The sequence below is a fragment of the Ptychodera flava genome, chromosome 1, assembly GCF_041260155.1.
Source record: "Ptychodera flava strain L36383 chromosome 1, AS_Pfla_20210202, whole genome shotgun sequence".
Lineage (NCBI taxonomy): Eukaryota > Metazoa > Hemichordata > Enteropneusta > Ptychoderidae > Ptychodera > Ptychodera flava.
Genome location: NC_091928.1, coordinates 16,202,845 through 16,229,822, shown reverse-complemented (window position 1 = coordinate 16,229,822; position 26,978 = coordinate 16,202,845). Strand labels below are relative to the sequence as shown.

The 26,978-nt window shown below is 37.1% G+C and overlaps 1 long non-coding RNA gene across 1 annotated transcript; it reads right to left on the bottom strand.

The window, feature by feature from the left end:
• Nucleotides 1-10,841: 10,841 nt before the first annotated feature.
• LOC139131380 (uncharacterized) lies at nt 10,842-21,122 on the bottom strand. The gene is made up of 3 exons (XR_011552116.1): nt 20,903-21,122; nt 15,210-15,341; nt 10,842-13,830 (listed from the first exon to the last, which is right to left on the bottom strand). It is a non-coding gene; the product is annotated as an uncharacterized lncRNA (long non-coding RNA).
• Between the last annotated feature and the right edge of the window lie 5,856 nt (nt 21,123-26,978).

Sequence of the window (26,978 nt, the reverse complement as noted above, 5' to 3'; positions counted from 1 at the left end):
CCATAGTTTCTGTCAATGTAACAACCGAACAGATAATGGCAAAGTCGGGAACATGAAAAGAAATGTATAATGGTACTGTTCATTTCATGAAATGCAGACGAGCATTGGCATTTAAACAAAACCAGCAAAAACTTTAGTAAAGAATTATGAGCGCACACATTGCTTTCAGTACAAGTACACGCCCTGTTCTATATTTAGCAACCTCTATTGTCACCATGTAATACTTAAACCATTTAATATTGAAGCTAGGAGAAAATTCTAACGTATCTGGTCAAGTTCAGAAAAAAACGAATTGCCTATGTGATTCAGCATAAATTTTTGTTCCAGAGAAACTAATGAGAATACATCGAATACACTACAATGATGGTATAGACACTTTGATTTTATGCTCCAGTATCCCATATCTAATGGTTAACTCCTTGGTTTGAAAAGACCACTTAAATGTCATGCTACCTTATATTGTTTGCTTACAAAAGACTGTACCATACGAGCAAGTTACAATATTGCTGCAGCCTAGCTGTAATCTGCAAATTTTTGTCAAGTAGCTTTTCTTACAAACGCTCTGAAGCGTTCCTCTAAGGAATTGAAATCAATGGTTGTCACGTATATTGTAATGTTAGAGAATTAGATTGTATCATGCGTACCGATGTTTGAAATCTGGGACAACTGTACGATGACGGGACTAGCAAGTGTAGATACCTTAATTCTTCAGTAGCATCCTCACTCTGCAGCCACCTCATCGTTCATATGGAACATAGGCAAATGGCTTCTGTTGAACGAATATATCTTGAAAATAGGTCGTCCGTGAGGTGTGTCATTTTACATAGCACATTGATATCTCTGAACAGTTATAATCATACAGAAATGGACTTGAGGTCTCTTTCAATAAATGAACTTACGTCAACCGTCTTTTCACCCATTTACCACCAAACAGTTTCTCCTTGCGACTTAAAATTTGACGGCTTACTCTAGTCCTTCAATCGCGCTCTGGAACCGATATTTCCTAAAAGCTGTGCATAGCCATGAGATACAAGAATACACAGCATGCATATTACTGTCTTGCCCTTGTACTTTGACCTACCATTAATCTGACCTTCGTACAATGTGCAATTCCTTCAGAGGTCATGTTGGTATTCATGTTCACCAAGTCTTGGGTATGAAAACTCGGTTGTATACCTTCCATGTTGTTCACGAAGTCAAAGTGTTCTCAATTCATTTCATGGCAACTGGGAAGGCAAACTTTTGTCTCCTTTTTGCAGACAGGGAATGGGCCACCAGGCAATAGATTGTATACAGTTGCTGGGTTTACAATATTCAAATCCTGGTTACACTTGACAAATAGCATAAATAGCGCAAGCTTGGCTTAGGGGTGTCACACAGCCAAATATACACGAAGATAGGCGGTTGTCTTTGAACTGTAGAGGGTAATAAAAGAAGGCAGCACAGAGATCGACGTCTTACTAAGTTGAATGTAAAAACTAGATGAGAAAATGACTGAAGACTACGGGATAAAGCCTTGTAACCTTATTAAAAACTATCCACTACAAAAGTACTAAATCTACAGAGGACCCCCCCCCCCCTCTAGAAGTTACAATGAACGCAATTGGCAAGAAAATCCAGTAAAATCTCAATATGCCAAAAGCTTTTAAATCAAAAACGAACAGAAAAATAAAACCCACTGAACAAAAATTACATAACAAGAAAAATGGTTGTACTTAATTCTAGTATTGTCAACCCCCTATTAATAACCCAAAACAAAGTAAACAAGTTTATTAATAAAGGGATGGGAGGGCGATAAATGTGAGCATGGCTGCTGCTTCCTCTGGTAGACCACATTACGCACAAGCCAGGGCAAAAGATGTCGCAACGTCTTGAAGGATGATGTTACACCAATGGATGATCGCACATGAAAACAGTTTGCATATTCATTGCAATTGGCCTGTGAAGAAATTGAATGGTATGTACCTATAATTTTCCTCGATTTTTATACTGATATTTAATTCCACGTATCATCAAAAGAAAGAAGACGTGTCAGCTTTTTTTGAATTATTAACATTTTATTCAGAGTGAAGGAGGAAAGTAAGCGTACAAAACGCATATTCTTAAGTCTTCAATGCGAAAACTTAAGGTAGAATCTTACGATATGTTCAAAGTTTCAAATGTCCATACAACTTGTTTGGACTAATTAAGAAAATGTGGAGTAAAAAAACTTTCACTGTTTCAGTCTTGTAAAAATCTAATTCATATATTCCATTTTGAGTTAACATAGAATATTAATTGCGGTCAAACTGCATTATATATATGTACGTATCCGTAGAAATTATGGTATACTAGAATGTTTTTTCTGAGGAAAAACTATGCACGATAGACTCTGACACTCCTGTTTTATTACTAAAGAGAATGGTTAAAGTTTCCCCGCGTAAAGATTAAATAAGCAATTCTATACACTTCTTTCGAGGCGCCATCGTTTTTGCTGTTGTTTTCCTTTTGTCATCATGAAATATCCGAAACGCATCTAAGCTTAATCATCTTCTTGTTGTTTTATTCCTTCATCCAGCAGAAGTCTGCGCACAAAAATTTTAGAACTTTTACATTGTAGATCAATATTATGGAAGGGTTTCACACCTTTGATCTCAAAGTCTTCATACAAAATTTCTCCAAGCTCTTGAAAACCGGATTTAATATAAAACATTTGACTTGCTAAATTGCTCGACCTTCCAGTCGCAAAGATTACTTCTCTCTCCCTAGCTATGTCAAGCGCCAAATTTAAGAAATGCCTAGTCATTCCTGTCCTGTGATAACCTGCCTTAATAGCGCCAGTATCTGTTGATAAAAACTGCTTGCCTTGGGATTTCAATTTCCTAACCTCATCCAGGTTGAAAAACATTTCCATTAGTTTTGTATTTAGCAGACGCATAGGACCAAATTCTTCAGACTTTGTTGGATCAAGAAGATATTCAAATTGATCCAAGCTAGAAATTAACGTAAATGTGCCAATGCCCACCAGTTTGTTCGAACTGTAATCAACAGCACATAGAACATTGCCATTTTCAAGGGCTTTTTCCAACATTGCCGTATTTCTTCTATGACATACTTCGATTGGGATTCGAAGGTGACGATTCATCAGATTATGTTTTGATAATTCCTCGGTAACTAGTGTAGCTGCCTCCACTATCCGCTGCTTAGGCAGGAATTCGTACTTCACTCCATAAATGTCAGATCTGAAAGTATAAAGGTTAATAATTAACTATCAAGTAAGTTTCAGTACATACTTTTAACACCTGAAAGTCTTTTATAATATTAAAAGTCTTTATTATCGTGAAAGATCTCACAGTATTAGTCATTACCGTTAGTTGGAAATTTCATATTCTTCAAACAGAGATTTCGTATACTGTAAAACACATGGATGTCGTCGAACGTTTAATGGTAGTACTTTTTACTCTGGTATATTTTCTCAGGGTGTTCATGCGTGTACAAGTTGTTGACCTCTGCGTGCAGTTTGTGAATGCAGCCTGTTTACGCAAGAATGATCATATTTATGCTTATGGCCAAATAACAGTCAAGTCACATCAGACACTCGATTTCATCTTGTGAGATCTGACGATCTGACACAGGACAAAAGACACTCATGCTGATACGACACGGGGACAGACAATATTAGGTATTATATTATCGTAGCATACTGATGGCGCAAACGCAGTGATCTGTTTGGTCTAGACTTAAAACAAACGTGGTATATTCGCAATATAGCATGGGTGGCACACGCCCGAGCTCTTCGTCAAGATCAAAAATCCTTTTTTGACGTTCAATCCCAGATTGTCAATAAACTGTCACTATATAATCGCAATGAAGCATACCCAGCGTCGGTGTACCACTCGGTTTTGACCAGATCACTTCATCTTAAATGCACTCGCTTGTTCATGATGTAGTGAACTGGTCAAAATCTCATGGTATACCATCGCTTGGTGTGCTTTATTGCTTTAATTACTTCTAAGAGTACACTACAATCTTTGGATGCCTGCTCCAGAGACTTTTATAAACAGCTTGTCATTCCTCGCTCCTTCTTGTTCCGAACCTTGAAGTAAGTTTCAGTACATACTTTTAACATTTATACATTTGTTTTCCGCTTTAAGTGAATCTGCTTCAGTCATTAGCAATGACTGGACATTAAATCTGAACCTCCCTGTTATGTGTTGACATATCGTTCCATTCTCTTTGACACCGTGTTTAGATGAGAAGGACTTTTCTCTTTTCCCCTTTGCTTTTGCCGATTCATCTGCATTTAATCCAAGACGCATACCAAAGTCATGACAATATGCAGATTTTCTCGCGATATAAGCTGAGTTTAGACCGATACCGGTCGGAGACTGCTTGGACACCTGACAGAGACCTTTCAATGACAACCGACGACCTTGATCCGACGTCTATTGACACCTCCGTGGTTGAACTGTCCTAGATATATAGAGGCAATACCGTATTACTTCAGTGTAACTCAGTTAATAAATTACGACGCCTTATAGAGTATTTCGGTGCACCTGTTGCTGTCTCTTCTTGTTTTACCTCGAAGTGCACGTATCAAGACACCCTGTAACAGCCAACTCCAATCGGCTACGTTACAATATAATCAAATGACATAGAAGAAAACAATCTCACCTCATATCGGTGTTTGCTCCAAAAGTAGTCATCAGCCCGCGTACACCATTCTTTTTCCTTACTGCGTTTTGAATCAGCTGAGCAATGATATTCGGTGTGTGGATTTTTGCCATACTTCAAAATCTGTCAATTTAACAAGTGAATATGTATATATATATATATATATATATATATATATATATATATATATATATATATATATATATATATATATATATATATATATATAGTATAAATTGGCAAGGAATAAAGTTGTTCAAATGATTGGAAAATCAGAACGCGAGTATTTTCTGCAAGAACTCAGAAGTAAAGGTTCGAATCCTAAGGCATTTTGAAACATTTATAACAACAATTCAATACCTCCTTAGCAGCTCATAAGGTAGTAGACGGACCCCCCCTTATGAGCAGGTAACGAGGTATTTGGTTAGGGCGATAAGCCCCCGCATCGGTGATCGGCAGAACAAATTAATGAAGGAGATTAGGGAGGGTAGACTGTTTTCTTTGAAATACTATCCACAAATAGCTAGGGTAAAGTAATAGGCAAACACTAGACACAGGTAAGGCATGTATAATGAAATAAAAGTTTAATACAAGACATTATTGATCATTTCTCGTCATTCAGAGAGGTGGCGAAAAGTTTCTTTTCAGTGATCGTCGGTTACGAAATGTATGGCAACGCTTTGTATCGTGTGAAGCGTTAGATATCTCTCAAAGAAAAAAATCGACGAATATGGCGATAGTGCAGAAGATGTCTCAACCAGTGCCGTCGCACGAGGTGTGAGAAGCCGATGGTCAGTTGAGGAATGGACTTTGAAAAAACTGACGCTTGTAGTCTATGAAAAATTCACCGATGAGTATATTGCTTACTGTGATGAATATGTGAATTTTTTTCTGAACAACACCCAAACAAAATCCGGTTCTTTGATTTCCAGTTCTTGCATATTTCACAAAGTCCTAGTCCATGTTTTCGAGCCATGCTTCTAGTTGTTTCTCCCGCGGCGTGTCGATGTTCTGTTCGGGTAAATCCTTTTCATTGTCTCATAATTTTACAATTTTCAAAAGATATGAACAACAGGACCACAATGTCTGAACAACGTCTGATCTCGAAATGGGTTGATCGTGAAATTTGAGGTCAAAATTGGAGGCGTGACAGATTTGCTTCGGCAGGTAGAACTTTTCTATTTCGCGCCACGATCTTTTGAGTTTGGCGGGTTGATGTTTTCACCTGACAAGTTGAGCGACAGCTGGGAATATCTAGCGGTAAGACGCGCTGGCGGCTGGGCCTTTGTTTCGACGTTTTGAACACATCAGTGATTTCAGCGGTAGATGTCAGTAGAATGAAATGTAAACAGCGACCACGAATACTTCTAAATGTAACACCAAGAAAAAGTGGGAAAGACCTATACTCTATACTACACATTCGTAGTAACCGATTATCTGATTGGCTATTTGCTGGTCACATAGAGTCGTGTGGTGCGCTTTAAAAACTCGATTTTGGGGGTCAATCAGCCAAGGTCTGGTTTCGGGAAGCATCCAGCTGCCCGGAGCGGAGACCTGGCGCATGGCAAGCGAAGATGCGCTATTGCGCGTTGGCGCAGCTGTTATCTCATTGTCTCCTACCACATGTCAAATTTGAGGGTTGACAGCGCAACATTCCCTGATATTTTCAAATGTGCATGAGTTGTTCCGATTTATAGGGGGTCTGGTAATGTTAATGAAATATATAATTACAAACAATTTCAATCTTACCAGCTATTTTAAAAGTTCTTGAAAATCATGTTCAAAATAATTTTAATAAATTTTTGACTGATAGAAGTTTGCTGCTTGAGAAGCAGTCAGGTTACTGAAAATATCACTCTTGTCAAAGAGCTCTACTAGGTATGTGTAACAATTTATTTCGAAATATTGAAAATGGTCGTCTCTCTGCAGTCCTTTCTCTAGATCTTTCTAAAGCATTTTATCTTGTTGGCCACGGCTTTCTCCTTAAGAAAGTGTCCCTGTCTTGACTGAAAGATCTACAGTGGTTTAAATCCTATATTTCTGGTTGTTCACAAATTGTCTGTCTAGGGGTAAGATCTCAGAAAGTCAAAACAGTTATGGTTGGTGTACCACAAGGCTCTTTTTATCTATTCTTATAAATTATTTACAATTGTCCCTAACTTGTAATTCCAACTTAGACATGTACGCTGATGACCAGACTCTTCTTTCATCTGGTCCTTCGATTTCCCAAGTTAACAATTCACTTCTAAATGATTCCATCTCTGTTAACAATTGGGTCAAAAGTAAAGGTATGGTTATCAATGCGAGCAAAAACAAAGTAATGTTAACTGGGTCTCGCCTGAAGCTGCGTAGTGCAGACTCGAATCGTGATGAATTAATATTGTTATAAATGGTACTTGTATTGCTAATGTTACCTTTCAGAAGATTATTAGTGTAACTCTTGATAATTGGTCACTTGAGAGTTAAAGATTTCGTTTACTTATACGTCTACAGAAATCTATTCCCTCCCATCTTCGAATGATCTTGTACTACGGTTTAATACAATCTGCTATCGACTTCTGTTTCGTTGTTCGGGGAAATGCAACCATGAAAAATATATCGACAGGGTTTATAAAATGCAGAAAAGGCTCTAAAAGTCCTTCTTAATACGGATTTAGACATTTCGAGTAATTACCTTTTGGAAACCACCGATGTTCTCTCTGTGAAACAAAATATTTTTTATTTTACTTGTATTTCAGTCTTTTAATATTTCGAGAATTTTATTCCAGCGTATATTGCTGACATGTTTGTTCCATAATGAATGTCCATACTTAACCTACACGCGCCTCTTCGACGCACAAACTGAAAATTCCACAGTTTCGAACTAGTCTGGTCAGAGATCTGTTGTTATGCGTGCTTCCAGGATTTGGAATTCACTGCCAGAGAATATCCGATATAGCCCAAGTCTTGCAAGTTTTAAAACCAAACTGAAGCATTTTATTAAAGATAATATGGCAAATAGCTGTTTTATTAATTATAATTTTTACTTTGTTACTGCTCTTTATTTGTCATATTTTCCCCCCATACTTTTTAGTGTTTTTATTAGTTTTTCTGAACTGTACAGCTCTTTTATGAATTTGTAGGACCCAACGGAAGATTACTTTCCAAATGGGAAACTTTCACTCAATTGGTATCTGTAAATGGTTTATCCTTTCATGTGAGTAACCCTATTATAGAGTCTTACAGCGAACTCGTGATCATGAAAATATCTACCAAGGTAATGTTCATTTCCTTATGAAATGCAGGCATGCATTGACATTGGACGAAATTTGAGGATACCTGGTCAATTCAGAAAGGCTATAGTGAGAATAAATAGAATGAAATACAATCATAATGGTAGATACTTTGCTTTCATACTATTTGTTCCACTACCCGCAACATCTAAAGGCTCACCCCTTGGTCGACCTTTTACAAGACTGCTATTATTAAATGTCATGCGACCTGGTATCATTTGTTTACAATAGAAAATTACTATATTGCTGCAGCCTTGCTCTAAATAGCAAATTCTTGTCCTTTACCATTTCTAACAGACTCTCTAATACGTTCTTCTTCTCTACAAAGAATGAAAATCAAGGTTGCCACGTAAATGTTGTTGTTGGAGACTCAGATTGTATCGCGTGTACCGATATTTGAAATCTTTGACGACTATATGATGACGTGACTAGTACACGGCACGGGTGTAGCATTCTAATAAGCTCTTCAGCAGCAACCAGACACTAGCACACTTGTATCACATCATACTTCATATTACACATTGGCAAAAGCCGCAGCTATAATTGTTTGAGTCAGAGATAATGTATTTTCAAAATCGAAGACAGCCCTGGAAGCGTATTGTTTTACATATCACACTGATATCTCTAAACATGTCGAAATGGACTTGACGTCTGTCTGAATAAACGAACGTGTGCAAAACGTCTATTTTCTTGCTTACTATCAGACAATTCTCCCTGAGACTTAAAATTTGACGGCTTATTTTTTCAATCGGGTTCCCGAAGTAAGATTTCATAAACGCTGCATAAAGGAAGGGATACAACGAAACAAAAATGCATAATATTATCATTTACTTTAACCTGAAAACAAGCTAACCTTTAGTACTGTGTGCGAATCCTTAAAAAATCGGTCATATACGCTCTTCTTTCTTAAGACTCTTACAGTTGTAGCCTTCCATGTAGTTCACGAAGAAAAAATGTCGTCAATTTAACTCATGGCTACCAGTAGGGCCGATTTACATCTAGTACGGCCCAAAGCAGCCGTCTCTGTCTCACCTCTCAAAATTGGTCACATGCGTATTCAGTCCATGCATCGCCCTCGCGGTATTCAGACCACACAGGTAACCATCGATCGTTCCATTTCATTCACGAAAATTCACATCTGATAATTTATCTGCTTCAACAACGCTCGTTTCTTGCGATTTTCAGCCTAGTTCGAAAGACACACGGCCAAAACATAGGCGTGTGCGCATCAAGACACCCTATAGCCCCAACCTACTCGGCTGCGTGACAATATAATAAAATTGCAGCGTAGAAGGAAACAAACTCACCTCATATCGGTATTTGCTCGTAAAGTAGTCATCAGCCTGCGTACACCAGTCTTTTAAATTACTGCCTTTTGAATCAGTTGCGAAATGATATTCGGTGAGTGAGTTTTTGTCATAGTTCGAATCTGTCAATTTAACAAGCGAATTACGGAATTGTGCACAATGTATTCCCGTTATACAGTCTAACAGTAAACTCATAATAATGAAAAATATCTACGATGCAGACGTGCGTTGACATTTGACAACCAGCAGTCGAACCTTAAGTAAAATAATCATAGTCATACCCATCCATAATCCATACAACATATGAGCGCAAACACTGGTACCCAAGCCCTTTAAGTAAAGATTTCACGCCCTGTTCTATACATAGCACCCTCCATTACCCCCCATGTAGAACTCCAACCATTTAATAGTGAAGATTGGAGGAAATTTGAGGAGACCAGGTCAAAATTGAAATATGGATTACCTATACGTTTTAAACAAAAAGATAGGTTCATGAAGGCTAGTGAGAATGAAAAACAATCATAATTTACTGAATTTAGACCACTATTACTAAATGTCATGCGACCTGATATTATTTGATTACAAAAGACATGTATCACACTACTATATTGCTGCAACCCAGTTCTAAATAGCAAATTCTTGGCCTTTAGTATTTCTAACAGACGCTCTGATACGTTCTTCTCCTCTACGAAGAATGAATATCAAGGGTTGCCACGTAACTTTTGTTATTAAAGAATCAGGACGACTATATGATGACGTGACTATTACATGGCACAAATGTAGCATTCTTATCAGCTCTTCAGCAGCAACCAGATGCTAGCACATTTCTTTCACACTATAATCATATTGCACATAGACAAAAGTCACTGATTTAAGTCACTGATCTCTGTTAAGTCACAGAGAATTTTTTTTTGAAAATGGAAGACCGCCCCGAAATGGACTTGAGGTCTGTCTGAATAAACGAGCTCATGCAAAAGGTCTATTTTCTTGCTTACCACCGGACAGTTTCTCCCCGTGACTTAAAATTTGAAGGCTTACTCCTGCAATCGGGCTCCAGAAGTGAGATTTCATAAACGCTACATAAAGTAAGGTATATAATAACGGAAAAATGCATATTATCTTTTGTTTTTACCAAAGAACAGGCTATTCTTGTAGTGTGTGCGATTCCTTCAAAGATCAGGTAACTTTTCATATCAACACTGTTACTCTACCCCAGCCGTGATGTTAACCAAGGTTAAGATTTGAAAACTCGGTCGTATACGCGCTTCTTTCTTAAAACTCTTAGTTTTAGACTTCCGTGTTCGCGAAGAAAAAATGTCCTAAATTTAATTCATGGTGACCGGGAAGGCCAATTCTGTCTCCTCTTGGCAGACATATACTTTCAATCGAGAGGATATCATTGCAATACAGAAAACACTGAACAAATATCATAGCGTAAGCAAGCTTGGCTTGGGGTTGGGGTCACATTGAACAAACGTACGCGAAGATAGACGGGTATCTTGGAACGTCAAGGGTATTTATTACTCATAAAAGACGTTTTAAACAGAGTTCGACGGTTAACCAATTGAATAAGAATGCTTTCTGGCAAAATGTTGACAACTGACTGCTAGCTACCGGGGTACAGCCTTGTAACTTAAAACTATTTATTGCAAAAGGACTAAATCTACAAAGAAAAGCCACTCCTGGAAAATACAATACACGAAATCTGCAAGAAGTCCCTGTAAAATCTCAAAATGTCAAAAATATTTTAAATTTTAAATGTTCAGAGGAATAAAATCAGAAAAGAGCAACTTGGGTAGAATCCTGCCAGATGTATACAAACTTTCAAGTGTTCTCAATACTTGTTCGCCTGCTGCTTGTTAGGACTCATGTAGAAGACTGTGGAGTAAAGAAACTTTCACTGTTTCGCTTTTGCGTAAATCTAATTCATATTTTACCTCTGAGTATACAAAGGGTATATGTTGCTGTCACACTGGATTACAAATATCCGTAGATATGCTGCTCTATGCTGTTCATGCAATCACTTCAGAAATCTGGGTGTAAAAGGATTGCCAAGCGATTTAACAACACCCACAGATATATTGATGATCTCATCAGTTTAAACAATCCTGGTATATCCAATTACACCACATCTACCCAGATGATTTAGAAATAAAAGAAACAACTGAAAGTGTGGACTCGGCATCATACCTAGATGTATTGTTTGAAATTAGACATAATACACTATATACTAAGCTGTATGACAAAAGAGACGATTTCAATTTTGAAATCATAAACTTTCCCTTTTTGTCGAGCAATATACCATCATCTCCAGCTTATGGTGAGTATATTTCACAACTCCTCAGATACAGTAGAGCATGCCATTCATATGAAGACTTTCGAGTTAGACACAGCCTATTAGCTCAAAAGTTAGTGAGGCAAGGATTCTCAGAAAGTAGATTAGTGAAATCATTTAAGAAGTTCTACGGTAGATACGGAGATGTTGTATCAAAATATGACCTGTCTGTTTCTCAAATGATGAGTGACAGCATACCAAATTTTGACTCACAAAAGTAATTTGGTGAATTCACCAAATAACAATGAATTTGTCGCTTTGGGTCAATCTTGACGGGTAGCTGGCAGGGTACGCTTACCCATTCCGGACACCTGGTACCACCACTATTTCGTGGTTCAAGATGGCCCCATTGCCTTTGTCATCATCTATATGTCCCTTGGACCTGGTAAATTTCACAGTTTACCTTGAATGATAACGATTATTGGACCTGATTTGATGTCTATTTCAAATGCGGAACTTTACACAATGAACCCTGACATTTATTTTTCATTATTTAAGAGAAAGGTTAAATTTTCTCAAAAGTAAAGATTGAGCAAATAATTCTGTACATTTCCTTCGAGGCGCGAATTATCTCAATCATTTTAAGACTCACTTGTTCACATACCTGAACTAATGTCATAGCGATGTCTGTTTGTATGTCTGTCTACACGATAACTAAAAAACGCCAAAACGGATTCTAGTCAGATTTTGTAGACAGGTACCGTACGCTAATGGCAAGAAGTGATAAGATTTTGGTTAATGTGGCTTGAATATTAATGAAGTTATGACATATAATTTTTAATGTATAATTATATTATATTTTTATATAATGGTTTTTATGGATACAGTAATGGCAATGTCAACATATATCAAGAAATACTGCACAAAAATTTCATGAAACTTTTCACTGGTGACAATCTCAGAACATTATGATGATACTATAAATGTCATCTCAATTATCTGCTCATTTACATATTTAAAAAAAAAAATTGTTATTAGTGATACAACCCCGAAATTCCTAAACCAAATTGTACTGAGAAGCATTGAGCAGTGTCAAGATAAGAAACAGCTTCTTTGCATATCAAATGTAGTTTTGTAATTAGTCATATGACTGCGAAATAACTGCACCAAATTTGACGAATTCTGCTGCAGATACTGATCGGACAGATATCTGTGTTTAGTAATAGTATGAAGTTAAATAAGGGTTCACAGGTATTGGAACTTTCCAAAGTTCACAATACTTGCTTGTTGCATGCTGCTTCTCAGGACTCGTTTAGAAGCCTGTTGAATAAATAAATGTTCAACGTCTGGCTTTTGTGAAAATTAAATTCAAATTTTCCCTTTCGAGTTTACACAAGATATGGTGACTGACCATCCTAGATTTCCGATATCCTTAGAATTTGGACTTTGTGTTTGATCTGATACAAAACTCGGCAAGATGAATACTTTATTTTGAGTATGGAAGACAATAGTTTAAAGATTGCTTGCTTCAGAAAAAGTTAAAACCCTCTTTTTCGAGGTGGTAACCATCTCATTCACTTTGTTACTGTTTGCCTTTGTGGTACTGAACCCTACAAATATAACTAATTACATTGGTTGTTTCATTCCTTGATCGAGCTGCAACCTACGAATAAAGATTTTAGCACTTTCACATTGTATATCAATATTATCAAAGGGTTTTTCACCATTTATTTCAAAATCTCTATATACAATTTCCCCGAGCTTTTGAAAATCGATCAATTTAGTATATAACATTTGACTTGCCAAGTTGCTCGACCTTCCAATCGCAAATATCACGTCTTTCGCCCTAGCTATGTCAACTGCCCAATTTATGAAATGTGTCGCTAGTCCCGTCTTTTGATAACCTGCCTTCATAGAGCCAGTATCTATTGATAAAAACTGCCGACCTTGAGATTGCAATTCTCTAACCTCATCCAGGTTGAAAAACATTTCCATTAGTTTTCTATTTAGCAGACGTATAGGACTGAATTCGTCACACATTGTTGGATCAAGAAGATATTCAAATTGATCCAAGCTAGAAATTAACGCAAATGTGCCAATGCCCACCATTTTGTTCGATAGAGCATCAAATGCACATGTAACAATGCCGTTTTCCATGGCTCCTTCCAACATTGCCCTATTTCTGCTATTATATATTTCGTAGGGGATTCGAAGATGACGATTCATTGGATTGTGTTTGGTTAATTCCTCGGTAACTAGTGTAGCTGCCTCCTCTATACGCTGCTTAGACAGGAGTTCGTACTTCATTCCATGAATATCAGATCTGAAAGTATATAAGGTTCATACAATTGACTCATTTTTCGCTAGATACGTTTTACTCCCTGAAGTCTTTATTATCATAAATTGTCATGAATGTCTCGCAGTGCAAGTCATCAGTGATAGTGCTGTTTGGAAATTCCCTGTTCGTAACAAACACATTGCTTGACCGCCACACATCCTAGGATGTCGTCGAAAGTGGGACAGTACATACAGCTGATATTCATGTATTTCATTAAAAAACATTCACATGAATACCAAAGATATGCAGCCAAACAAGTCTGGAACACAACATAGATGAAATAATTATATCTTTTTGTGTTTGTTTTTCCATATAGGTTGAGATATGAGATGCATGTCTAGGCCCTCAACATACACTTTTGTTTCTAAAATGGTGTGACAGTCATAACATGGGGGTTTGACAATAGATAAGTATCGCCCCGTATATTTCTCAAATACTATAAATTACGGCGTTAGGAATCAGACTGGTTTCATCTAGATTGAAATTCAGTCGATGACCAATATTTCTGATATAGTCTAATTCTAAACTTTTCGTGCCTACTCGACATGCCAAATACTATAAAGTGAATTCCCGACTTTTAAAAGTTGTTTCAATCGCCAAATGTCTACGTTACTCCAACAGGACATTGCTATGACCCTATATGACTTTATATCTTGGTATATTTGTGGTAAGAAAATATCATTATGATTTGATTCAAAATCTGCTACTGTACAGTCTAACGTACTGTACTATTCAGCTGTCTGTAATGTATCTTATCTAAGAACTAAAAAACACATTGATTTTCTAGTACCAGAGGAGGAAAAAACAAATACTGATCAATTATGAAGTAATGACAATATGTGGATGTTTGGTCGTAAAAGTCATGAACGTGGCGTTTTTACCTCTTCAGCACGCAAAGTTAAAAGAAACAAGTTATCATAAGTATACAACAAAATCAGAATGTGACACTATAAGTGTCTGTTATAGAACAATTAAAGGTAAAATGCGTCTAGAGGACAGATATTTGGACTCTCAAACTGTTACAATTCTTTTTTGATCTACCACTTATCGAGGGCTCAATTTGAAGCTCTTTGAGTACGAAAAACTTTCACTGTCTTAGGTTTTTTGAAAATCGAAACTTTATTTTTCTACATGGAGTTAACATAGGGATGGCGGCCATTTTGAATTTCGAATATCGGTAAATGTTTGAGTAATTGTTTTCTCTGGTATCAAAATTTGTAAGGTAAGCCAACTTTTTTATTCTTAAGTTTGAAAGTGTATGGTTGAAAGATTCCTTGTGGAAAATTTGAGCGAAAGATTAAGTCTTTTACTTTCAAAGTGCATATTACCTCAATGACGAAAATTGTAGAATGAGACAAACTCACCTCATATCGATCTTTGCCCGAAACGTTGTCGTTAGTCTGCGTACACTATTATACGAACCTTGATTCATCACTGCAGTTTTAATCAGCGATCCGATGATATTCCGTGAGTTCACTTTTGCCATAATGAAATATCTATTAATAAATTAACAAAATATGAAAATATAATCGTAAACTTTAGCATATCACTCTTACAGCAAACGTTTGAACATAAAAGGCAAAATAGCCTTGTTTCTTTCTTCAAGAGTTTCAAACGTCCGTTGACATTTGACAATGTACAGAATACAAGGGTCAGTCGACCTTGAGAAGAGCATTTTGATTAAATATTTTTATTTAGAGGTTAGAGGTTTAGAGGTTACAGGTTTCCCCGAAATAATGGTAACGACTTTCAGTGACAGACAACTTCAGTTTTACTCACATAGTACAATTCAAACTTCAATGAAAACTGAATGTAAGAGAACGCAATATGGACATTTTATTTCTTATAATCAACAATGTGAAAGAAAACTCCTATTTTTACCACTTCTTGCCCTGAAATATTGAAAAGTTTAGAACTACACACTGAACATGATAGGACATTATTAAAAATGGCAATAGTTCAATGAATATGAGCAAAAAGTATTCAAATTCATTTTTGACCCAAATCTTCTAAATAACTGAAATGTTTCTCTGGCTGATGGTTGCAGAATAATACAAATATACAAATGAGCCCATGTTCATTCATAGAGATTAGTTATGATGTTTTGTCAAGAAGACTGAGAAATTATCAAGCCATTTGGACGAAAGAATGTCATAAGCAGGTGTAAAATAGAATATTGAGTTGTGAAATTCAGAATAGCTGATTTGACCAGTGAAGCTGGTTTTGCTGAAAATTTTGATGTTACTGGCAGTGCAGAATCGCTACAGCTATAAGCTGTACAAAGTATAGCTATGTATGTTTATTGTCGTACAGTTTCTATTTAGTATCACTTTCATCGCTTAAATAGCATCTATTTTATCATCTTTCGCCTCAGCTTTGTTTCTACAAGATACAGACTCACAGAGCTCTGTACACAGCGGTGATGCACTTTGGCAAGAACATCTGGAGGCTCGCATGATGATCTCTGGCATTTTCATTTGATGAACTTCATCACTGAATCTAGAGCTGCAGGTAAAGTTATCCATTGTATAGTGAGAGTGGTACCAGAACACAGCCATCCATGACCGTGTGGGTTTGATGCATCTACTGTTTGCAGTAGACATCGCCTGTGAACAGCAGCCGGGTAATTTGCTCGCTTTGTATGTTGTACCAAGCCGACTTTGCTTGGAGAGAAGGAACTGTCATTAAGGGCAAGTGGAAAGCAGCTGTATTTTGCATTGTAGATGTTGTTACATTGATTTTGGTCATATACTTCATGGGCAAATCTTTCAGTTCGCTGCTGCAATTGATCCGTGATTTCCCACTCCATACCCAATTGCAGAAATGTTGCAATGTGGCTCTCTTTACTCAACATTATTTTAACCAGCTTGTTCTTACCCTTTCCTCTGATAGCACTGACTATATCGCAGCCAGAAAACATATGGATACCAACAAATGCCTGTGCAGCTTTTTATCTGCCATTCATCGCAAAAGACCATAACGAGGGGTCTGCATTCAGATTGTTATTTAACAATGTCTATGGGACAAACTATCTGAAAAGTGAACATTCCATCGTTCGATTTTTTATGAAGTAGGCCTAACATATAAGTTTACAAACAAAGTTTTATAGTCCGTGAGCTGTTTCTTTCGGGAAGTGTACACCATGGAGCTACCAATTGATAGCTCCATGTGTACACTAACAGCATAAGGCGCGATTGAAAATCGACGAATTCCTTAGACGAGTAGTGACAAACTCTTTTTATTAGATATTAGGCAAAAAAGTAACCGGCTAGATTAACTCTTTGACGCCGCAGAGTCATTCTAGACATGAGCTTGGTTGCTACCGTATGTCAGAAAACGACCGACTTTGGCGGCAAAGGCTTGAGACAGAAAATAACGGTATGTTACCAGCAGACATGGAGATAATAGCGAGTGCAGAGAAATAACGGTGACTGGTTTAAAAAATTCAAAATGTTAGCAAAACTTATCTAGTGCGTGCTGGTACTGTGTCACCATTGTGCCTGAATCACAGCCCTAGATTGTAAATTATACTTGGCATATACACTCCCCGAAAAAGACGACTTGAAACATACATCTATATAATGTTGGTGAAAAACTGCACTTAAGGTAATATGCACCTCGAAAGTGAAAGACTTAAACTTTTGCTCAAACTTTCCTCAAAGAATCTTTGAGTCATTCTCTTTCAAAATCAAGAATAAAAAAAGGGGGTCACCGTGCAAATTTTTGTACTAGAGAAAGAAATTACCCAAGATTTACCGATATTAGAAATTCAAAATGGCCGCCATCCCTGTGTTAACTCTATGGAGAAAAATAAAAATTTTTGAATTTCGAAAAACTAAGACGGTGAAACGTTTTCTTTCACCAAGAGCTTTAAAATGAACCCCCACATGTGGTATATCAGAAGAGAATTGTAAAAGTTTGAGAGTCCCGATGTCTGTCCCCGAGGTGCGTTCTACCTTAACTCACCACGTAATAAAACGGCCCCTCCGGCTATCTTTTTTCTGCTTGGTCGGTCGATACTTTTTGGTTGGCGTTTGTTACATCGAGCAGGGCCATGTCTGCTTAGTTATGTTTGAATTTGGCACTTGGCAAAGAAAAGCCATGCGCGTTTGCAGCGTTCCTTCCCATCCAACTTTGCGTTTATTTTTGAATAATGAGCAGTGTTTCTTTACGTATATCATAAATATATAAGCGTCCACTAAGTTTACGGACGTCCTCCGGACACGATTCCCGAGATCTTCATACCTTTTCCTTTTTCATTTAAATCTTTCCTAATGTTGACCAACCCATAAAATCCTTGATAAGTCCACGGATTAGCATAATAAGTTGTATCGACTAATTAATTACAAGATGTGTATATTAGAAATAAACGTCCTTGTAATGGGGTGTAAAATAAATAAAGAGTCAAGAGGCTAATTAAGTTACAGAATCATTTATTTCATTTACTCCAATCAGTCAGAGAATGAAGAAAAGGAGAGAGGAACTGATAGAAAAAACGGTGAGAAAAACTCAATTATATAAATATCGTCTGGGCCACCTCTGGTCCCACACAAGAGTTATAAACACTCCTTCCTTAAAGCATGGTGGAATCCCGTTTCCTTGCAGCTGTTGAATAGCCAATGTTGTGTCATTTTGTAAAATCTGTGAGTATGATACAATGACCCAAACCATTCTACAGCCCCAACATTGACGATGAAGCTTTTATATGATGAACTGTTTTAGTGTGGCTTTTCTTCCCTTGGAAGACAAGTTGTTGTTGTTGTTGTTGTTTCTTTATTTCCTCCTTTATAAAGAAGAGTCACAGCAACATACATTTTTACAATTTAAGAGTCACAACAGTTACATCAGAGAGAAAAATGTAATTGATTAATGCAAAAATATTGTCTGGAAAAATTCCAGGGAAGTTTTTACAAGAAACGTACCATCTTCAGAGCTGAAATTGTTAATGCCATATTCGTTTCCAAGTATTGCTGAAACAAAACATTCATCACTGAGAGTGCCTCATTAAGGAAAACCGTAATGTGCACACTTGTGCGGTGAATCAACTTAGACCAAAGATCATTCCTCTGTTGTTCTGTTTTCGTGCAAGTTTCAGCAGAATGGATAAGAAAATTATTCGTGTCTTCCTCACATTTTGGACAATGTCCTATTGCCAGATTTGCAAGGATCTGTAAAATATATATCGCAGTATCTTTAAAGAAAGGAAACAATTTTACAAAGCGCAATAAGAACAGTGGTTCAATTTTTGGATGCACAGTATGAAGAAATCAAATTCCCTTTTACTTTCGATCTGCCCTTCCGCAAGACATTTTCTCTTTCATACACAGTATCTTTAACTATCAATTGCCAAGTTGTTTTGTTAGGAAAGAATCCTGAGGAATAGAATTCTCCCAGAAAACATAACAGGTCATATTTTGCTAAAATACGTAACAAATCAGGAACAAAGCCTTTTTGACTTTCAATGACTGATAGTTTGAATTCAAAAAGACGATGTAGGAAGACTTTTTTTGCACATAGCAGAGTTACTAAGGTGACACAATGTTCCGAAAATCTTAATTTACATAAATCTAAGTGTGTTTCCATTGAGTACAAGCCAATCGTACTTATAGCGCTGTCCGATGAAGTTCTTGTCGGTAAACCTGTTATCTTTGCAGCATATCACTGGCACCGTTCTAACATTAACATTTCAGTATCAGAATATTTGGTCTTGACCAATTGACAAGAGTTTATTCTGTTCATCATCTGACACTTTTACATAGTGTTCTGAACAAAAGTCTGTAGAAACTCTTATACACTAGGTGAGGAAATTAAGTAATTTCACCGGCACCACTTCTTGGCATCGCTGCATATTAAGTGATATCTTCCGAATGGTAGATGCATCATAGTTATCTGTATCACTTATGATTTTCACAAACGGATTCTTAAATGCTGTCATTCTAAAGACTTCACCCTTATCAAAGATTCATTCCTCGATGATGTTCATACAAAGAATCTTGAATGATGGAGTGTACATAACATCACTCTCAGCTTCATCTTTCTTCTCATATGGTTTCTCTAAGCAACGAGTGTAATTTCTGTACCATGACTTGTAAAATTTTACTTCAATGCTGACTTAGTCTTGACCTCTGATTTGAACCAAAAGTTCTTCATCCTGTCTGAGCTCTGCAGCTTTTACAAGACTTTCACCGGTTTCACATGTCAGTTTCTCTACTGTACTTGTCGTATGCTATCATTGCATTTTTTTTTCTACTACAGGCGGCACTGGTAATATTGTCCTACCTTTTTACAATTCGTGACTCTGCTTGAGCAATACGCGTTTGTCTGTGAAACGTCTGTAACACTTGACGTGAAAGCCAATGTTTTCTTAACATTCTGGACTGAACTTTATTGTAATTTCGTTTTCCAAACCATCAAGAGACTTCCATTTCTCAACGCATTGGAGAAATTTAGCCCAGAAAGCTTCAGAAAATGGTCGAATTAATTCATCTCTTATGCCCCACGCATGACACACATAGAGTGTTGTTAACCTCGGCTATGATTATTTCTTACATAACACGCTTTCTGATTGAACAATAATAATAATAATAATAATAATAATAATAATAATAATATTTATTTCTTGAAAAATGCTTTCCATGTAAACACATCTCAAAGCGATGTATATAACTTGATAAAAAATGAAAAGGCATTTAAAATATTGTATGATATAAAGAGTCATTCGGTGAATAAAAAAGTTTTAAGGTTTGATTTAAAACTGTTAGAATTCTCACTGCAACGGAGTAAAATTGGCAGCCTGTTCCACAACCGTGCAGCACTTGTAGAGCATTTAGCCTTAGAACCAATAGTCATATATGTTACAAAACCAAATTAACATAAAAAAAAACCATCGACCTCGACAGCACACAGAAATTCTACTGATTTTTTTCCAGTTATAATACAGCAAGTATGCCAAGTAAAGTGATTGATTCTGCTGCATATTGTTGCAGTTAAGTTACCTCAACCTGCCTAGATTTCTTATTTGCATCTATCACAATCGCTCGCACGACTCGGTACTTACCTTCTGGGTAAACTGTGGAAAGACACTTAGTTGTGTAAGACCGTGTAGCCTGGTTTCTGTATGATAGTTAAACTGACCAAAGCTTGCAACTTGTGCGTGTCGTCGGTTGTGTGTGAAATACAACAGCCTGGAACGGATTTTAAAAATGTTGTGATTACATATTCATGAGGTGCCGTGACTGCAAGACCATACCTTCAAAAAAATCGTCACGATGGCGTGGCATCTTTACGACGAATCCTTGTACCTTTTTTATATCGTATGCCGTATAATGTGTTGAATTTACTAGGTATGGGTCATGGAGTCGACAAGTGTAAACTGGTACCTCATTCATAACGCTAATGTGTTCTATTTATATGCATAGATTAAAAATAAGGGTTGAAAGTTTCCTTTGAACATCTACTCAAGCACCCATCCTCGTACTGTTCTTATCTTCTTCTTATATCCTGGTGCCTGCATGGAAAGATCCGTTACTGTACAAGCAGAGGAGTTATTTATTTTATCATATACCCAGGCTCATATCACTCCATTCGGCATTGATATTTTACGAGAAAAACTTTGAGATATGAGCGATAAATGTCATCAGTTTTGGAGTGTTTTCGAACTACATTTGCATTTGATTGTAAAGTTTAGTTCGGGGACACTCCAAAACTGATGAGGTTCATCGTGTACATCTCGACGTTTATTAGAAAATATCACAGCTGATATTTTACGTTTAAGGTCAACAGGATGTAGCGAGATCGCCTTGGATATATGATAATTGGTAATAACCTCCAAATATTACCAATTATCTAAGTAATGTTTAGCATTACCCATTCAGGGTTATCTGCAGTATGTAGATTAGTTCGCATAATTTGCGAATATTTTGTTGCGACAGCTAACTAAATCGACAATAGTTCAAACAAAAGAAAGATGTAATTGGTTTTTCGTATTTTGGGGACACTTTTGGCCGCAAGTGAATAAATCCACGCATATTATTAGCCTTTTTGACAAATGGATTAATGCTTATCCCATGTCACATTGGAAGGTATTTCGACATTGACATCGTGAATACTGTCATCTTTCTTTAACGTAATGCCTCTCCTTGAATAATTGTAAGAGATTACGCCTTCTGCCAATGCTTGGGACTTTTGCATTCACTCGATGATAACATTCTGATGATATCACCTTCAAGTCACAATCAGAAATGGGGTTGATAATCTTGATACATTAAGAATAATCTGCACTGTTATGTAGGTCATTAACTCCTCGCATGACCTAAGTCTTGCTAGTCAAGAACATTCTTGAGGTCAATTATCAGCAAACCATCCCAGTCCTTTTCATACTGAAACACTGCAGGGAAATTTAACTTCTCCTTTTCACCAAAGAATTTCTCAAAGGAGAGTAGAAAATTAAATGACGACAGCTCACAGAATTCAAGTAACACTCCTACGTCATCATATCCCAAGTCCCGATCCCCTTCTGGCAAACTTGGTACTATTTATTGTCATTATTGTAAGAAAGATGGCTATTTAATGTCAGATTGTCTCAAATTGAAATAAAAAACGTAAAGGTCAGAGTGGTCAAAGTGAATCTAAGCCAGCCAGTTTTATTTCTTCATCATCTCAGTTAGAGTCTAATCAAGAATGCAACATGCTTTCTGAGGTTAAACCCCTCTTATCCCAAATTAATGAGGTCATAGCATTATGGGTATTTTCGAACAATTTATTCACGATGGTTTAATATCACTTTCTAGTAATTTGTCTTCCACTATCCATGTAAAACTTTTAAGAGATACAATTCTCTTTTTGTTGGCAGATACCCTGCCATTTTTTGAAAAGTCATGTTCAGGTTCTAAAGTTCTTATTAAGGGGTAGATTGTAGTGACTACATTCCTGTTCTTGTCAATAATGTCTATTTGTCTTCACACTTTGTTTCTGGACTTGTGACTTTAGGTATTAGGCCTTTTTGCCTTTCGAAGAGATTCACCTTCCACCTGGAAACGGCTTTGCTGGGAACAAGGTCATAAAAAATCCACTCGTGACCGATAAACCTAGTTGAATTCAGGATCCAGAGCCAATTGAACAGGAAATTCCTTATTATCCTGCATGTGCTGTTACTCGAGCCAGAAGAAGAAAACTTCGAAGAATCAAAATATCTCAAAACTGACGTCACAGACGTCGACTTAAATGACACCTTTCACTGTCAGGTGTTTGATGTGGATCATTCTGTCATCCCTAGTAGTGGATTCGGAACTTCCAGTCAAACTCTGCTGACCAAGGTCAGACATTTTGTAGATCACCTCTTAATACAGAACACCACAAGGACCCAAATATTTTGTGTTTGTTTGACAAGGTTGTTGACGTAGCTGAAACTTCAGATAGTCTGGTTTGTTATTACACAAAATCTGGTATTCTCATGCGCAAATGGAGACTTCCAGATGTCTTGGTTGATGACCAAAGTCTATAAAACATCAAATTGTGGTTCAAAAGTCCTATTGTGGTGAAATATTACGCTTAGCCCATGAAACCTCCTAGGCTGGTCATTTAGGAGTCAGGAAGACCTATCATAAAACTCTCAGTCATTTTAATTGGCCTCATCTCAGGCAGCATGTAGAACATTTCTGTAAAACTTGCCATACATGTCAAATGGTAGGAAATCCAAAGCCGTCTATTCCAAAGGCCCCTGTACAGCCAATTCCTGCATTTCAAGAACCATCAAGTAGAACATTCATAGACTGTGTTGGGCCCCTACTAAAAACAAGATCAGGGAATGAGTTCATGTTGACAATTATGTGTACATCTACTCGGTTTCCAGAAGCCATGCCACTGAGAAACATAAAGGCAAAGACTAGAGTGAGAGCTTAAGTCAAATTTTTCACTTTATATTGGCCTTCCTAAATGTGTCCAGTTCGATCAAGGCTACAACATTATGTCTGGACATTTTCAACAAGTCATTGATCAGCTATGCATTAAACAGAGCAAGTCCTCTGCCTACCACCTAGAAAGTCAGGGTGCTCTTTAGAGATTTCACCAAGCCTTGAAAATATGATTAGTACCTACTGTTTTGACACTGAGGAGCAGGGGGATGAGATAATTTATTTTAATATATTTGATGTTAGACAGCCAATTCAAGAGTCTCTTTGTTTTAGCCCATTTGAGCTTATATTTGGACATATAGTCTGTGGCCCACTTAAGCCTTTTAAAGAGAACTTTCTATCAGACGACGATGATTGTCTGAATCTTATGCAATTTGTATCAGAATTTCGTAAAAAAAGCTTTGTAAAGCGTGTGAATTAGCCAGAGAAAATCTTGAGTCATCTCAGAAGTGTATGAATGTCAAATATGATTTAAAAAACTCAAAACGGAAGTTTTAACCTGGTCAAAAGGTTCTTGTTCTTCTTCTGGTTCCCGGCAAACCACTCCATGCTTGTTATTGTTGTCCTTGTCCAATTGATGAGGAATTAAGCTATTTAAATTACATCATCATTATAGTTTATTCGCTAATGTATGTTTAAAAATAAAAATACGCCAGAAATCTCATTGGCTCGTGCTCTAAACCACGAAGAATACAATTAAAACATTTACAATATAAAAACAGGATCAGCAAACACCGATAAGATACAACACTCAATAAAAAAGTTACGAACATCTGGCTAAAGGGTCCATCCCATTCAGTTGACGGACTGCTGAAGGGTAAAAACATTTCCTATGACGTTCTGATTTTGCTGCAATAGAGCGGTAACGTTTCCCTGATTGCAAAAGCGAAAACTGACCAAAGGCAGGATGGGAAGAATCGGAAAGAATAGAATTTGTTTTCTTTTGCATCCTAGATCTGTAAAGGTCATCTAATTGAGGCAGATTTACACCAATAATGCGCTCGGCAGAATGTATCACTCTGTTTAACAGGCGACGATCCGCAACAGTAGAACTCCCGTACCAGACAACAATGGAGACTGTCAACACACTCTCGACAACTGCCCGATAAAATTTTATCAGGAGATTCCTGCTAAGACCGAAGCCTGCCAGCCTTCGTAAAAAGAACAATCGTCGCTGAGCTTTCTGAACACAATGCTCGACGTGCGCGTGCCAGGTTAAATCACTGGAGATGCGGATGCTGAGGAATTTAAAGGTGTCAACTATCTCGACATCTGTGCCATTGATAGACAATGGTGTGAGAGGAGTCTTATTCCTTCGAAAATCAATAATGACCTCTTTTGTCTTGCTAACATTTAATTCTAAGTTATTAGCGGTACACCACATCACCAATTCATCAACCTGGCTGCGATAATTGATCTCATTTTCGTCAATCAGCCCAGCAACAGTTGTATCATCTGCAAATTTAATAGTAGGGCAGTCGTCATACCACGATATGCAATCGGAAGTCATTAAAGAATAAAGCAACGGGGACAGGGCGCAGCCTTGTGGTGCACCTGTATTCAAAACCAATGTTTTAGAAAATCGTGAACCTATTTTCACCATCTGTGGTCTGCCTGTAAGAAAGTCGAGAATCCAGCTTGAAATGTTGCGGTCCATACCAATACTTATTAACTTACCATGGAGCCTGAATGGCAAGATAGTGTTGAACGCTGAGCTAAAGTCGATGAATAACATGCGAGCATACGTTGGCCTTTTCTTATCGAGATGTTGTAAGATACATTCTAAAGCAAGTGAAACTGCATCTTCAACCGAACGTTTTGACTTATAAGCAAACTGATATGGATCGAATCTATCTGGAATAAAAGATTTCATGAATCTTGCAACAAGCTTTTCGAAACACTTCATTACTATGAAGGTTAGAGCAACCGGGCGGTAGTCATTCATGCTAATGACTGGTGTGCGTTTTGGTACTGGGATTATTATTGATGTTTTGAAAATGACTGGAACGTGACAGGTGCGAAGTGACCAATTGAAAATTTCAGTAAAAATACCACATAATTGTAGGGCACACATTCTAAGCAGCCTTGGTGATACATTGTCCGGCCCTGGGGCCTTACGCATATTTAACTTCAAAAACTCACGTTTTGTATCATTGCATGAAATATATAATGTCCTTTCAGAGTCAGTAGGCACTGTTGGTGTTTCAGTTCCGTGATCAAAGCGACTGTAAAACAAATTCAGATCGTCAGGAAGCGATGGGTCATCTGGGATTCTTGGTTTTGATTTAAAGTTGTAATCATCTAATAACACCTGACAGGCGAAAACAAAAACAGTAATGCCACATAAATATGCTTAAGCCATATTAATAGGAATAACCCTACTGTCAGTCACAGTTCAAACTATTATACATGTACCGATAGTTAACTGACTTGAGTAAAAATACACAGCTGGGATCGGTCAAACTTCAGAATTCGAGGTCCTGGAGAATCCTGAGTCTAAGTTGGTACACTACAAGCCATCACAACAACAACAGGTAAAATAACTTATCCACGAATACAAGCCCTTGTTCAAAGGTGTGTCAACGAATACAAACATCTATCACGATGTTGATCCGTATAGACTGAGTTCAACGAAAGCGATAATCTCCAGGAAGAAGTCAAAGACTTTATTCAGGAGACACTATATCTTACCATTTGCAGTATTACCAGTATTTGTAAGTTTATGTTGTGAAAGTTGATATATTCTATACACGCTTCAACCTCTTTGGAGCCATTACCCAGATGAACCACCCTATTCGTTTTTGCTTTGTTAAAAGCTGGCACAACAAAAATGTACTTTATCAGGCCTAAAAAAGCCAATGCGACTTAAGATTCAAGGTCAAACTGTTTTGAGTAATGGAAATTCGTATTTTCAGACAAAAATTGTTGAGTTTCCTCAATGCCCACTTATGCTTCTGGTATTCGCTTTATTTCGCAAATACCTCTACGATATATTTAGAAATTATCACTTTTAGCTCCCATATATGCATATGTATATATGCAAACGGGAGGTATTCTTATGAGGTGGCAAAATTGCATATGTATGTATGTATGTATGTATGTATGTATGTATGTATGTATGTATGTATGTATGTATGTATGTATGTATGTATGTATGTATGTATGTATGTATGTATGTATCCTGAATTTGCATATCTCCTTTGTGATTGGCCATTTTAAACA